This window comes from Diabrotica virgifera, chromosome 4 (genome assembly GCF_917563875.1).
Source record: "Diabrotica virgifera virgifera chromosome 4, PGI_DIABVI_V3a".
Lineage (NCBI taxonomy): Eukaryota > Metazoa > Arthropoda > Insecta > Coleoptera > Chrysomelidae > Diabrotica > Diabrotica virgifera.
In genome coordinates, this window is record NC_065446.1 from 98,442,873 (window position 1) to 98,458,260 (window position 15,388).

Sequence of the window (15,388 nt, forward strand, 5' to 3'; positions counted from 1 at the left end):
TCGTCCACTAAAATAGTAAATTTTATTTACAAAAAAATTTCGTTCATCAGTAATAATATTATAAAGTGCCCAAAAATTATAAAAAGTATCGAAAATCTCCACTTTTCACCCTCCGTAACTCTAGAACCATTGATTTTATAACAATTATGTATTGGACCTTTTTGTTTTAAATTTTATGTAGAAAATTTGAGTATAGAACATAATTCACGCTAAGGCATAGTTTTAGAAATATTGACGAAAAACGTAAAACAACTACTAGTTTACCGAGTTCTCTCCCATCTCCCCCCCAAAACCGGACGCTCAAATTGGTGTAACCTTTTACTGAACAATTGGTGGACCATATAGAACAATTTTGTGTTGGAGGAAAACTTTTACTTTGGATGTCTGGGTTAGGCCTTTTTTGGACCAATTATAATATACTATCTCCGTAACTTTAGAACCGTTCATTTTAGAAGGATTATGCATAGGGCCTTTTTTATTTCAAGTTTTATGTAGAATATTTTTGTATAGAAGGTTGTTCATGCTAAACTGCATAGTTTTAGAAATATTTACGAAAAACGTAAAAACCTACAAATTTACCGATTTATCTCCCCTCTCTCCCCCAAACCCGACGCTCAAAATGGTGTGACTTTTTTCTGAATATTATGTGGACCATATAGAACAAGGGTAAAACACCCAAAGGTTGGCACTCGACTATCGATTGGCACGCTAACTTTTAAACTATATTAATAAAGACAATAAGTCAATTATCTAAAAAAATTATACATACTATTTCAAATTTGGCAACATTTCCCTTAGTAGTAAACGACTGCTCGTGCTTGTTGAAATCAGTAATCAGTGTGGCTTGTATTTTGTATGAATGTTGTGGTGACTGTATGTACCAAACAAAGTAAGATTTTAAGTTTTTCGTAAGGATAGTGCAATGTTAAACTACTTTGTAAATCAGGTTCATTTTTGTAATATACAGCACAAATTTTTACACACATTTACGGACCTTATTGGTTTGATTTTAGCATAATTTTATCTTAATAAAAATGTCGATTCGCGCCCATTTAGGGGGTGCCAACATTTGGAAAGCACAATTTAACATAATCTTTTTTTTTTTTTTTTTTTTTTTTCGTCTTTAAAGAGGGGGGTCTGGAATTTTCAAAAGACACCTCAGTCCAGAACGCCGCCTGACTGACCTTAGTGCAGGATTCATTCTTCGTAGTACCAGCGATAGTTCCCGAGGTGCTTTAAAACGCTCTCTCGTCGCCGAGGCTACGCCGAATGCCTACCTGCTAAACCAGACCCTCCTCTGTCATCCAGCGCTCCGAAAACGGAATGGCCGCTGCAAGGTCGACATCGCTTCCGAAGCACTTTACCTTCATTTATCCACAGACTGTAAGCAAGGAGGCCCTTCATTTTCCCCGTTCCCCCTTTTTTTGGTCCCAAGATTGGGTTTTTTTTTTTGAGCTTCTTTCCCACAGTCTGTCTCATACAATATATCTCACTTATTCGCCTCTCGTCAAAACTTATTCCCTCTGCCTTCTACTCGCCATATATTTCACCCCTATCGTTGGTACAGCTGTTTTTCCTCCTCTTCTTTCTTCTTGATCACTACACGGATATAGTTGTGTATGCTAGTCCAACCAGTTTTATTTTCAATCATTCTCTCAATCATTTCTCGCACTGTCAAAAAATTCACACCTGTCTCTCTTTCCATTCTATTTCTTTCTACTATCCATCTGTTGCACTCTAGCATGGTATGTGTAACAGTGTCCGGGTGTCTGCAGTATAGACATTCGTCAGTGTCAGCCTTTCCAAACCTAGAGAGGTAGGCTCTAAAACACCCGTGTCCTGTGAGCACCTGCGTCAGGAAATAGTCCAGTCGCCTGTGACCACAGTCCATCCAATCCTTTAAGTTAGGAAGCAGCATCTTTGTCCACTGTGCCACATGCTCCATGTTGTTCCATTCTTGCTGCCATCTTTTAATTGACCTTTCTCTTTCCTGTCTTCTCTCGGCCATAGTAAGCTCAAGGTCTCTTCTCTCATACAGTTCTTTTCTTTCTACTACCAACACATGCAGCGGAACACATCCAGTGATGGCCCACAAGGCTGCGGCAGACACGGTCCTGTAGGCGCATGCCACTCGCAGCAGACTTGTTCTGTCCACTCGTGTAATGAGCCCCCTGTAGGCCCGTATCCCTACCGCCTCACTCCAGACTGGGGCTGCATAGAGGACGATCGACTGAACAACACCGTGCAAGGCCCTCCTCCTTTCGGATTTGGGTCCTCCAATGTTGGGCATCACCCTCCCCAACGCAGCCGCACTGTTTGCAGCCTTCCGGGTCACCACCTGCACGTGCTCCCCCCATTTTCCATTCTGGTGCATCGTCACTCCTAGGTACTTTACGTGTTTCTTGGGTGTTAGACACGCTCCTGCACATTGTAGCTCCACACTTTGCCTGTTCCTTTTCCCCTTCAGAATGATGGCCTCGGTCTTCTCTGCCGCGAGTTTCAGTCCATGCTGTGTCATCCATTTCTTCACGACGCCGCCTGCTTTCCGTACCCGGTATTTAAGATCTGGCTCGTCCCGCGCCACTACCAGCACAGCGAGATCGTCTGCAAATGCGAAGGGAGACGTACCCTCTCCATATTCACAGTTCAGAATCCCGTCATATGCTAGATTCCATAGCGTCGGGCCCAAGACAGATCCCTGGGGAACACCTGCCGTCACATCCACGATCGTGCCTTTCTCCACCATAATTCTTCTCTCAGACAGATATTCCGCTACCACGTTCATCAGGTATCCAGGACACTCTCTCTTCTCCATTGCCTTCATTACCTCGTTCCACTGCAGCGTATTGAATGCATTCCTAACATCGAACAACAACAGGGCCGCCCAACGGTGTTCATCCCCTCTATTGCGCAATGCGTCGAATACACTCACGATTGCATCAATCGTGCTTCTCCCTTTACAGAAACCAAACTGCCTCGGGGACAAGCCTCCCGATCTCTCAATCATGCCATCGATACGTCCCCGCAGCATTCTTTCATACAGCTTACCGACGCACGGAAGAAGGCAGATGGGTCGATACTTTTCCCCAGCTTTGGGAAGCAGTACCAACTTCGATGTCTTCCAAGGCTCAGGAAAGGTCTGTGCTTCCAGCAGTGCATTCATGTGCTCCAGAAGCCACGCGGGCTCCGCCCGTCCTAGACACCTCACCGCCTCAGGTGATATCTGATCCAAACCGGGGGACCTGCGCGTCTTAAGTGCGCCCAATGCCTCGACAAGTTCATCCATGGTAAAGGGTACAGCCCGCTCAGCTTCCTCGTCTCTCCGTACACCATGCCACCTGCCCGCGGGAAAGAGCTCTCGTGTTACCTCGAGCTTCTTATCCATAGGCATTTCATACGAGGGGTACGCATGGAACTTTTTCATGGCGATCCTGTATCCTTGACCCCAGACGTCCTCATCCAGTTTTTCACACAGTTCTCTCCAGTGCCTTCTCTTTTCTGCACGAATTTCCCTGTAGAGTTCCCTCTTCCGTAGGCGGTACTCCTCCTCGATCTCCTCGATGACATCAGGATCGACTCCTGCTCTGCCCCTTGCTCTCGTTAGCCTTCTTCTCATGACTATACATTCATTTCTTTGTGTCTCGATGTCTGCGTTCCACCAGTAGGGCATCTTGTTTATATCTCGGCGACCCCTCCTGCTTCCCTCCATCGCTTCTTTAATTACCCTCTCCAGGTTTTCGACTGTCGGTAATTGACCCTGCATCATGCTAACTCTCCATTTGATCAGCTCCTCGTATACTTTCCAGTCATTTCCATCGCCGCATCCGCCTCCCGACGTACCAGACGCGCGGACTGCGTTAGTAGTTCCCGTCCCGACTATCGAGAATCCGATGTACTGATGCTCCGTTCCGGTGTAGTCTGGTAAAACCTTCCAGCCTCTTGCTTTCGCCGCTATTCCTTGTGTCGCCATAGTCACGTCGATGTACGTACCTGTACCTCTCCTAACAAACGTAGGCGCCAGACCTGTGTTCAGTACTACTAGATCCAGAGTACCCACCCAGTCGGTCAGTATCCTGCCGCGAGTGTCGGTGATAGGAGATCCCCACTCCGCTGCTTTTGCATTAAAGTCTCCCAGCACTACGCATTCTCCTCCTGTGTTCCCCACTTCCTGCATGATCTCGTCCATCTTCCTCTCATACTCACCCACTGTTATGTTCGGAGAAACATAACAGCAGACCAGCTGCATCTTCTCCATCCGGACGATCACGTATCCTTCCTTCGGTTTAATTTCATACACTCGCAGCTTTCTGTTGTAGATTCGTACAGCGGCCCTTCCAGTCGTATCCACAAACCATCCTCTTTTCTTAGCCGCTGTTGGGTTTGGCTCCGCCGTCACCAGCACGTCGATATTCTTTTCTACGGCGGCAGCCTCGGCGAGATCATGTGCTAATCTCGCCGTTCCCACGTTCGTTTGTAGTACTCTCAGCTCTCGGATCTTATTTCCTGTGTTCGCCATTTCGTAGACTCGGACTTCTTTCACGCTCTCTTTCATACTGTTTCCACTCGCGCGCTCTTCCTGGGACTAGTCCTTAGTGGTCCCTACTTTCAACCAGTCGGTTGAACTTTGGACATCTTCTTGAATTCGCCACATGCCCGGTCACATCGCAGTTGAGACATCTGATTGTTTCTGTCTTGCATTCCGACGCTATGTGACCCTCTTTGCCGCATCGGAAGCAACATCCTCTTCTGTTCTGCCCTTTACAGTTCCATTGCTTGTGTCCAAAGGCTAGGCATCTCAAGCATCTTGGTATTTCTGTCCTTGCTTCTATGACCCGACAGGAGGTATACTCTACCCTAATTCTTCTCATTCTTAGGATCTTTTCGGCCGCGTCTTCGTCGACATCCATCATTGCACTCATCATCCCTCTTTCTCCACCCCGTGTCTCGGTCCAGGTTTTTACTATGTCACATGCCCGCTCTTTACCTGCTGCTTCCTCTGTGGCCTTTTGGATCACATCCTCCGTTGTGTTGGGTGGGATTTCTTGCATCAAGATTCTTCTCTTTACGACGCCCCCTTTTGCCACTGCTCTCGACACACATGTGCTACCAGAGAGGAGTTTCTTCACTTCCTCCGCCATTTCCCTTCCTCCTCCCAGTTCCAGTGATATTCCTTGATTTCTGAATTTAACATAATCTAATTATTGGCATAGGTGCCGATATATAGAATTGGGAGTTATTTTTGTTATTCCTAATATTGGCACTCCAACGGTAAACGTTAATTACCGCCTCTTTTGAATTCGAGATTGATAATAAATGTGCGTGAAAAAAATAATAAATCATTCACTAGTCAAAAAATAATTTTTTTCTTTTACTATTCTAGACGCCAAAAGTAAAGAAACATGCAAAATATACAAAATCATACACCGAGAAATTGCTTCAGAAAGCATTAACTGATGTGAGGAATGGTGAACAGAAGAAGACCGTCGCTATGAAGTATGGCATTCCAAGGCAAACATTTCCATATCGTTTGGGTCCTAAATTTTCAAAACCAGAACTTGGAAAAAATACGTATCTAACAAGAGATGAAGAAAACAAACTGGTCGAATGGATTTTAGATAGCCATAAAAAGGCTTCCCACGAAGAAAGGTTGATATTCAGGCCTCTGTAAAAAGATTTCTGGATGTAGATAATAGAACCACTCCATTTAAAAACAACATTCCAGGTGAACACTGCTATAACCTATTTTTAAAGAGGCATCCAATACCCACGGAACGGACACCTGAAGGAGTAACTGCGGCTTCAGCAAATGTGTCTGAGGAAAATATAGGAGGTTGGTTTTCCGAAATAGAAAGTTATCTTAAAGAAAAAAAAACCTCTTTTCTGTTTTGAATGTCCCAAGTAGAATATACAACGGCGATGAAACGTGTTTCCAGTTTTGTCCAAAACTGGATAAAGTTATTGCACCAAAAGGTTCCCGCAATGTATACGAAGTTGACCAAAGAGAAGCGAAAAAAATGTGACAGTAATGTTTACGTTTTCGGCCGAAGGCGATACCACTCCACCTTTAATAATTTACCCAAACAAGCGTCTGTCAAAAACAGTTGTTAATAGTGTTCCAGACACATGGGGAATCGGATTAAGCAATAACGGCTGGATGAAAACAGAAATTTTTATAGATTATATACAAAATATATTTCATCCATATTTAGAAAAGAAAAATGTTGAATTTTATGTCATTCTTATTGTGGACGGCCATGCAACTCATCTTAGCTATCAACTTAGTACTCTTTGTGCAAAGCTTGGTATTGTTCTCATACCTCTTTACCCTAACTCTACCAGGATATTACAGCCTGCAGGTGTCTCGAACTTTAGACCACTTAGGGCAATGTGGAAAAATTGCTGTTAGATTGGCGTCGTAAAAATCCATTTTGTAAATTTTCCAAAGAACATTTTGCACAAATCCTTAAAGAAGCTGCATATTCTTTAAAGCCTGAAGTTGCCTCTAGCGGATTTAAAGCTTGTGGATTATATCCGTGGAATTCAAATTCAATCGACTATGACAAATGTTTAGGCAAAAACTACCCAAAAATATCCGGTTCCAATGTTGCAAACACTGAGAAGCGTAAGATTGTTAATAATTGGGTTTTAACTTATCAAAAGTTTATTGAAATAGTTGGAATAAATAAGTCATTAGAACTTGATGATTTTGGCACCTTCTTTACTGTATGTGATGAAAGCTGTAAAAATTTTATATTATTACAAAAATTGAAAACCTATTTTATATCTGAAACGGAATCTGACACAGATAACCATACAATAGAGATACAAATAGAAGATCTAAATGATAGCGTAGTACATTACAACCATGAAATATTTTTAAACGAAGACAATATAGAAGATATACCTATTGTTTTTTGCGATAAACAACCCGCTGATGAGGGCAGTATTAGTACAAAAAAAATTGTCGTACTGCAAAATACAATTCTGACAGAGGCTTCTATTTCGTCAGTTGGTTTTTACCAAAATTTAAATTGTGTTTTAAAGAATACAGCATTTTGATTTTTAGTTTGGTAATTTAAAAATTTTCTATATTTTGTAACTAACTGAATTAAAATATATTTTTTTTATTTTGATGTTTTGTTTTAATTGTGTAGGTGATCGTTTAAAATTACCTAGGTAGGTACCTATCTATGTATCTTCCACAAAATAATTGGTGCCAATAATTGGAAAATATATGGTGCCAATGAATAGCATACGAGTGCCAATAATTATAAAACTTCGATTTTCAATAAAATTAAATAAAATTTAACTATAGCAATCAAAATATGATTACAAAATATTCAAATAAGTGGCCCGAAAGTGATAAATATTCATAAAGAATACATATCGATCATATGGAAAGCACTTGATTATTTTAGAGGTACTTTTATTAATACGATCTCCTTAGAGTGCCAATCATTGGGTGGTTTACCCAATTTGGTGTTGGAGGATAACTTTCACTTTGGATGTCTGGGTTTGGGTCTAGTTATACCATACTACATTAGGATTTTTGACTAGATTAGAAAACTTTTTATCTTTTTTCAGTACATTTTGATAGCATCCGTTTTCTACTTTTATTTGGCATACGTAGAATTGCCCTATCGTCATTATTTTCTGTCTTATGTACAATAAAGGTCTCTAGGATAAACAATTAGAATAACTCTTAAACTGATTAATGGATCGGTCTCAAATTTTGAGCGTTTGTTAAGTACCCCAATACCCAACTTAGGTGAAACGCTAAAGTTCTAAGGTAGTTTAGTTTTAGTAAAAGTTATTAACAAATAACGATTTCCACTTATTTTGCAGTTTGCGTAGCAACAAATTAACTTTTTAACTTTAAAAAATGGGCATTTTGAAGGTTTTTTTAATGTTCTAAAAGTTAAATTTTGTAATTTTATGTCACCTTTTTAGCTTTTGAATAGGGTACAAAAAAATCGAAAATTTTGCGATTTTTGCACTAAATTGTTAATAATTAAAAAACGGACCCTAACTCTAGGCAGTAAACAGGTAGGTTTTCTTCCTAAAGGTCTACAATAAATAAAACAGTAGTCAGCTACCTGGATCTTTGAGTGTCCAGAACATGGTTTATTTCTAGCTATACCCTGGAGTAAGAGGCTAACAAAAAACAAAGAAAATATTAACACCGTAAAGAACAGGATATTGTCTTACTTCGACCACATTATGCGTAGTAATAAATATCGATTTTTACAGGTAAGATTGAAGGCAAAAGAGACCCTGGACGTAGACGTATAACCTGGCTGGCCAATCTTAGAAAGTGGACTGATAAATTAATATATTGCAAGCTGCTGTGAATAGAATAAGATGGGTCAATGTGGTCGCCAACATCTCTAGAAGATAGGCACATTTAGAAGAAGAAGATTAATGCGGGTACATTTTTGTAAAAATAAAAAAATAAATTTTTAAAATACCTACAAAGAAGTAATTTATATAACCAACAGTGTTATGATACCAAAACATATCGTATCATTTTTTTTCAAGTAAATCATTATACACTCACCGGCACAAAATTCCGCCACCCAAAATTTTTGATTAAGTTTGACAATCTATAACTTTATTATTTGTACTCCGATTTTCAATATTCTTGCTTCTGTTTGTAGGTACATGTATTGACGTCTGTTTTCATTATTCCGGTAACAAAAATTTTTTGCTTAGATGGCATTATACGGGGGTGAATGGATTGCGTTGTATTTTCTCTTAACTTTAAAAAATTCTGTGGAAAAAGTTTGAGAGCTGATTTTGTTTCATACTCCTTTTGTATTATCCTGGAAGTATCACTAAGGTTTTGTTTTTTGAATTATCCAAATATCTCTTTTCTTGTAAGAGCTGTAAATAAAAACACTGCTTTGAAGGTTTTTTTTAATTAAAAATATCAAACTCACTAAAATTAACAAACCAAAACAAAATTAACAACAAAACCAAACAATTCAATAGCGGGTATGTCCACCTCTTGCACCAACGACTGCTCGCAATCTGTTTGGCATCGAATAAATATGTGTTATCCTTGCCTCGGGAATAGCCCGATATTCCTCTACCAGGGCCATAACTGTACCAAATTTTCTGGAGGCCTTGGATGACGGCGTATACCTTTTTTTAATTCATCCCATAAATACTCAATAGGATTGACATCTGGGTGTACAAATCATGCCTCTACTCTCTATGCACTAGAGCAAAGAAAGAGAGGTTGTTGCGAGTGGAACGGAGAATCTTGCGTAGATGCAACTGCGAGCACTGGAGATATCCCTCAAACGAAATCCATAACCTCTCAAACATACCCACAATTATCGAGAGAATAAACTCTCTGAACAGGAACTTCACAACCAAAGTAATCAACGATCCCCCCCCTCCGACACACAAGAATCTCTCAAATGTTCCTGTTCATCTTCTGGCCACGTATTCTACCGCGCAAAGCCCAAACGCAAAAAGATTCATCCACCGTCTGCTCTAATGCAAACATGCATTGACGAACTCCCAGTAGAATACGAAAACATCCTCGAGGCTACCCCGTTAGCCTACCGCACCCACCTATAACACATCCTCTTCCCTACCCCGAACAGGGAGAAGTTGGTTTTTTGCGGTTTCCCAATTTCATTGCACAATTATACCTGTTCGTCCCAAGAAAATAGCCGCAACTATTTTCACCACTCGAACGCTCACTGTACACGCTGCGCTCAAAACCACCTCTTGACCGCCGACGAGGGCCGCTGGTTCTACCAGTTGGCGTACAATGGTTTCTAGAGGGGTGGTCGAGGGCAAAGCACGGACAGTACACGTAAATGTCAATGGAACCAACATCAACTCCATCTAACTTTCTTCTCTGTTGTCTTTTGGCCTTCTGGACACCACCGTCCGGCATAACTCAGGAACACCAGGATACGACACATGCCCCAGTGTGTTTTTCGGACTGTTTGCTTTTGCGGCCACTTTTTCGTTGTTCAACTCAATACATTCACTACAAACCCTGAAGAGGACAAAATCCTAAACGGGGACACTCATTGATAGCATTTCCACATAGCATTTAATCTATACACGCAAATCAAACAATGAGATGATGATGACATCTGGGCTGCATGCGGGCCATTCTAATCTTATCAATCCAAACTCTATTTTATGAGTCAATCAGTGTTTTTATTAAAAAAAAAAAATGGTACAGCTCTTACAAGAAAAGAGATATTCGGATAATTCAAAAAACAAAATTTTAGTGATGCCTCCGGGATAATATGACAGGACGATGAAACAGAGCCAGCCCTTCCGTTTTTCCACAGAATGTTTTAAAGTTAGGAGGAAATACAACACTTCCATTCGCCCCCGTATAATGCAATGCAAGCAAAAATTTTGTTTTACCGGAATAATACCAAACGATATCAATACATATACCTACAAACAGGTGCAAGAATCTTGAAAATCGGAGTAAAAATAATAAAGTTATAAATTATCAAATTTAGTCAAAAATTTTGGGTGGCGCAATTTTGTGCCGGTGAGTGTATTTTCAATATATTTTTACGTAGCAATAAATAAAAAATATTGTTGACACTTACCACTGATTAAAACAATTACAAACACAACAAAACCCAAGATATTCGTTATCATTCTGTATTGTAATTTTTAAAACTCACGCACCAAACTCCGCAGAACTTTTAAACTAATTCCCGTTTCTGAAGTATAATCGGTTCTTGATTGGCGAGAAGAGTTAGTCGATCAGAACACCCCGCCGATACTGAAGTTTTCATAAGGGTACATGTTTATTTTATCTCTTTGGAGGCATTATGATGCGCAATCTCCAAGGTAATGTTATCAAAGGTCCTGGCTTTGATAAATTTTTGACCTTTTTGACACTAGCAGATTCTACAAGCTGGACGGTCTATAACATAAAAAACAGATATAAATTTTTAAATTGTTTGAAATATCAGTACAGAACTATGGATTGGAACCACGAAAGAGAAATATTTAACCCAAAACCATCTCAACTATAGTATTTTTACTAGAAAAGCGATATTACGTAGGTCAAAATTTTTGACGTAAGAGAACTGTCAAAACATTAGAATGTGACTTTTCATTATTGCCATGTTTATTGTACAGTGAGAAGCTAGGCATCATTACTTGTCAGATATATTTTTCTCTGAAATAATATCCACAATTCTTTTAATTATAGGACTTTTCATCGATTGTCATATGTTTCGAGCTTCTGTCAAATGTCGTATAATCCGTGTATAATATTAATATACACGGATTATACAACATATGACAGAAGGTCGAAACAAATGACTGTGAATGAAAAGCCCTATTGATGTCAGTTGGATTTCTATACTTGCCGAGATATATTAATTAACAACAATATTATCATAATGTATAATCAATAAAATAGACAATTTAACTATGTGTTCACAGGTACATTGATATTTATTTTATTTATATTACTAACTTAACATAAAAAATACTAGATTTAAATATAGTTATTGAAATAAAAATATGTACTTTTTATTCGTATATTTTATATTTAATTCGTATTAAATACTACTCAAAACATCCATCTGTCATTTTTAGCCTTAAAATATATTATTAAATGATCTCTTTTATTGATTACACTTAAAATTATTATTTTTTGGGATAATGAACTTAAATAATTGGTTTAGAAAATTTATATTATTGATAATAATAAATGTTTTTGGTTATTTAATTAATATAATTCTAAAATTCGCAATGCAATCTCGATTACGTTTTTCTTATTAAAATACCATGTGGACGCTTATACAAGATCGGGCAGTTCCGTGTTGGTGTGGTATTTTAGCTGTGCTAGAGAAATTCAATTCTAGAGTTGATGTTATGGAATATCATTATGTATTTTCGTTAACATTAACAAATATTTTGGGATATGAATAATATATTTCCGCAATTGATGAAATCCGATTGACATCATTAATTAGAATAAAGAACTAGAGATATTATTTGCACAGTAAACAAAAACAAAGAAAACTATCTGACAAGTACTGACATTAACGTGGCCATGATGAAAAGTCACATTCTAATGTTTTGACAGTGCTTTTACGTCAAAAATTGTGACCTACGTAATATCGCTTTTGTAGTAAAAATACTATATCAATCTGCCTCCATGATTATATACGTTTTCTGTTTTTTCATTGATATATCTACATCAATCTTCATCTTAGTTTCTTCTAAACATTCCTTTAATTTGTCTATTTTTTGACGTAACAACAGTAGCACAAGATGCGACATATCACAACTGTAATTGTACAAATTGGTGTATGGATGCTTTTGTCGATTACCATAAATGTACAAGGCTACTAGGAAAAGGGAAATTTGTTTTTTTTTGTTCATAATTATTTGCCTAAAAGTATTTTTTTATATAATTAAATAATTCTTATCATTAATAAGGCATAGCAAGTTTATTTTAGTTGAACTATTATATTGATAGTAGAAACAATAATGCCTGGTTGCACCAACAAACCTTAAGCTCCAGCTTAGCCCAGCTCAGCTTACAGATAGGGCCGCTTTAAGTTTAACTTACTTTGCACCATAATTTTCGATTCTTATCGATCCAATCCACAAGTCAATCTATTGTGACAAGCTGAAAATTGATGTAAGACTCAATGGTGTAATGCGTGTGTTTCGTAAGCTGAGCACGTCTTAACTTAAGATTTGTTGGTGAAACCAGGCATTAGAACTCTTTTTTTAATAAATGTCTCTTGCGAACAGTTTAGTAAAATCTACCGAACAATCTGTCTTAACGATTGGGTGAAAAGATGGGAAGATCAGATAGAGAATGGTACGTTTCCATGTGATCTACCACCCAAAGATCGCAAGAAGAAATAAATTGAAATAAAATTGGAAAGAAATGCCTGTGATGGTCACATGGCAAACAAGATAATGCCCTAAGGTAAAGTATACAGGTTTCCCAACACGTGGAATCCAAATTGAGTTGCCATTAAGTCATTGAAATGTGATCAACTCAGTTTGGATCCCACGTGTTGGGAAACCTGTATACTTTACCTTAGGGCATTATCCTGTTTGCCATGTGACCATCACAGGCCTTTTTATTGAAGTATGCACTTTTAAGGCATCTATATTTTATGTAAAGGGTTTTTACCCAGATATTTTTCTTTTGTGGCTCAGCTAGCATCCAGTTTATCGAACACTGATGATGATTTTTTATAAAAATCGAAAACGTTTTGTTGTGATGTAGCCCTTTTAAGGGATTTTTAATAAAAAAATGTTATACCTTCTACAAAGGATTTCTTTCCAATTTTGTGATTGATGGTATACAGCTAACTACAGGAAAACTTTTTCTTTTCCTTGTGGATTTTGTAAATTGAAATAATTATCATGTACTTTTTTTGACAATCTGTGAATAAATTATGTACGCAGTAAACTGGAAGAATCTTTATTAATGTAGCGTTATACATTATACCATTAAAATATGAGAGTTGGAATTTTTGGGTATGCTGTGGACCCAAAACGATCTCAACTCGCAATCTTTCTTCATAATGATATAAATTTTCTGTTTTTTCATTGATATATCTACATCAATTTTCATCTTAGTTTATTTTAAACATTCCTTTAATTTGTCTATTTTTTTTTTCTAAAAATCCTTGTGTTCTTGAATAGTATTGTGGAATACCTAGTTTTTAGAAATTGTGACTGCTAGACCACATTACCTAACAATTATTGTTAGGTATATAAGAGAAACCGGGGCTAGTTGTCACAGGGGTAAGTTGTTACAATGCCGATTTCTACCTTATTTGTGAAGTTAACACGCTGTAAGCTTCGTAAGGAGGTGTCGGGCTTCGTATGACCGGTGCGATATAGCGTTTTTGGCTTCCTAAAGTCGGAATCCATATATATATATATATATATATATATATATATATATATATATATATATATATATATATATATATACCCCACCATGTTTCACCTCTTCCATTCATTGACATTTTTCATATGTTAGGTCGTCCGACCGACATAGCTCCACAGTATATGGAGGAGCGAAAGAAATCAATGTAAATCGATTTAATTTATCATATTTCACCTTTCTACAACTTTTTAGAGGGACGACTTATTATGGTTTTTTTAACATTTTGTATAATTTAGTTTGAGACATGACCGAGAGTTGCGGCGGCGCCACCGCTATACGTATATTGACTGCAGTATACGAAATGTAGGTATTTCCGATGGTAGGTCTTCCGCTGAATATATGTTTATATTTTTACATAGTATAGGTATTCCACAAATCGGGCAACACTGCATGCAATTAAATCTATTTTAGGAATATTCGACTGTTGGTCTCTCGCGGCGTTTATCGCCTAATATCTTGAAGTATTAGCACCGTTTATTTATGACTACCTATATAGTGGTTTCATAAATAAATGCGTGTATAATTTTTCAGTGTTTTTTTATTTTTGATGTTTTTTGTTTCTGTTTTTTTTTTGGTTTTGTTATTTTTCCATTGTTTATTAAACTATGTTTATTTGTGTGTTCATTCTAGTTTTTCAGTGGATTTAGTAGTTATTTTTTATATTTGTTTTATTTTGTTTAATCTTACATTTGATTTAGATGTGTGTACATATAATTCTATAATATAGATCAAAACATACATTTCGCTATTCTTGCTATTGTATTAATTAAAATTAATATAGTGAGTTTTAGTCCACGACAAACGCATGGGCATTTTAATTCCAATTATATTTATGTAATGTATTATCGTTTATTAGTAAATATACCTGTATTTTAACAATTAATACATACATACATAATCGATTGCCTCTTATACCCATAGGTTATATGCTGCTCTCTGCAAATTTCCGCCACTTCTTCCTATCTGCTGCTAAAACTTTTGCTTCTTTCCACGATGTTCCTCTTTTCTCCAGTATTTCGTTTACATTAGTGTTCCAGCTTTTGCTTGGTGTACCCCTCGTGCTTTTATCCACTGCTTTGGTCTCCCATGCCATTTTCACTTCTATGTAACCAGTCATTCTTATCATGTGTCCAGCCCATTTAACGTCTTTTCTTTAATTTTTTCGTTGAACGATTTTACCTGTAGTTCATGTCTTATATCTTCGTTTCTTCTTTTGTCTAATCTTCTTGCTCCCACCACTATTCTAAACTATCTCATTTTTGTAGCTTGTAATCTTTTTCTTTGTCTGTCGTTCAGTACCAAGTTTTCTGCCCCGTATATTTTAATTGTCTGTATAATTAATAATATTAAATATATCGTGTATATTTATGTATCAACGGTATTATTTATATTATTTTAAAGTGCGCATGCTCCACTTGTCGTGGACTAGTCCTTGACTGTCTCCGCGAACACACTTAA